The sequence below is a fragment of the Mustelus asterias genome, chromosome 1, assembly GCF_964213995.1.
Source record: "Mustelus asterias chromosome 1, sMusAst1.hap1.1, whole genome shotgun sequence".
In the NCBI taxonomy this organism is placed as follows: Eukaryota; Metazoa; Chordata; class Chondrichthyes; order Carcharhiniformes; family Triakidae; genus Mustelus; species Mustelus asterias.
In genome coordinates, this window is record NC_135801.1 from 2,855,162 (window position 1) to 2,857,001 (window position 1,840).

Sequence of the window (1,840 nt, forward strand, 5' to 3'; positions counted from 1 at the left end):
TAACAGGAGGTCTCAGTTCACAATGAGCAAACTTCCCCTCAGTCAGGCTTAATGAAAGCTCCATGGGTTGCTGATCTGACTGGCGCTATCCCTGTGTGATATCGCATTCGGAGCCGTCCACACCTGAGTGATTAATACTCATCGCTCGAATCTTTACAACTCATTAACAAATGCAAGTCTTTCTTGCATCTGCCTCAACCTCAGGAGAGTCAAAGTATTTAACAACCAATGAAATAGTTCTAAAATGTGGCTCCTGATGTAATAATTGATATTGGGCAGCCAAAGCAGCATCCTGGAAATGACAATAAGCCAATCTGATTAGTGAACTGATTGAGGGTAATTTTCTTTGAAGCAAAATGGACTGAATTGACATTTTGTTCTGGGCTATCGGCAACAAAAGGATTATTAACCCTCTCATCTCCACCCTCCAGCTAATACAACAAACAGGAGCTCTCACCTGGTGCCAGGAGTTGAGTTGAGACGAATGATTGTAATTGAGTTTCTCTCTCACCCTCCACTCCCATTGGCTCAGACTCAGAGGCCCCAACCCCCATTGTGACATCGGGCATTATGATTGGATCATCAGTCAGCTGACCTGCATTGTCTCATTACCATATTTGTATTGCGGTTTCTTTGTATGGAGTTTTTGTATCGATGGCACAGTGGGTTAGCGCTGCTGCCTCACCGCGCCAGGGACCCAGGTTCGATTCCCAGCTTGGGTCACTGTCTGTGCGGAGTCTGCACATTCTCCCCGTGTCTGCCGTGGGTTTCCCCCGGGTGCTCCGGTTTCCTCCCACAGTCTGAAAGACGTGCGGGTTAGGGTGCATTGGCCACGCTAAATTCTCCCTCAGTGTACCCAAAGAGACGCCGGAGTGTGGCGACTAGGGAATTTTCACAGTGACTTCATTGCAGTGTTAATGTAAGCCTACTTGTGACTCTAATAAATAAACTTCAACTGTATTAAGTTCTTTTATATTGAGTTATTTTCTATTGAGTTTTATTCTTTGTTTTACGTTTTTATGTATCAGATTACTTTTTTCTTTATTATTGAGATGTTTATTCACGCAGTCAGCTATCGAGTGAGGAAGTTTGTGTTGGTTTTAGGAAGGAGTTTTAGTTGTCATTTATTGCAAGGGAATGGAATATAAAAGTAGGGAAATGTTGCTACAGTATGTGTACAGGGTGTTAGTGAGACCACATCTGGAGTACTATGTACAGCTTTGTCTCCTCATTTCAGAACGATATAAATGCAATGGTAACATTCCCGAGAAGGTTATTCAACTGTACTGGATGGAAGGAAATGGGAGGGAGATAATCTTTAGAGGAAAAAATTGGACAGGCTGTGTCTGTATCCATTGGAGTTTTGAAGAATGAGAGATGATCTTATTGAAACATATAAGATCCCGAGGGGACCAAAACATTGTGTGATTTCAAGAAGAAATTAGATATAACTCTTGGGGCTAAAGGGATCAAGGGATATGGAGGGAAGGGGAGATCAGGATATTGAATTTGATGATCTTGATGAATGGCGGGGCAGGCTTGAAGGGCCGAATGGCCTACCCCTGCTCTAGTTTCTATGTTTCTATAATCCCAAAGTTCGCTCTCTGGAAATTTTTGTCAGTTGTGTTCACTGACCACATTGATCCCTGGCCACGAAACTTTCATTTTAAAATTCTCATTCATGTTTTCAAGCTGGTCTGTGTCCTCAGCACCCCCCCCCCCCCCCGCCCCGCCCCCCCCCCCCCCCCCCCCCCCCCCCCCGGCCAACCTCTGGAATCACCTCCAGCCCTACACTCATCATCAGATTTTAACCTGTGTCTGTCACCACTCCTGCTAAAGT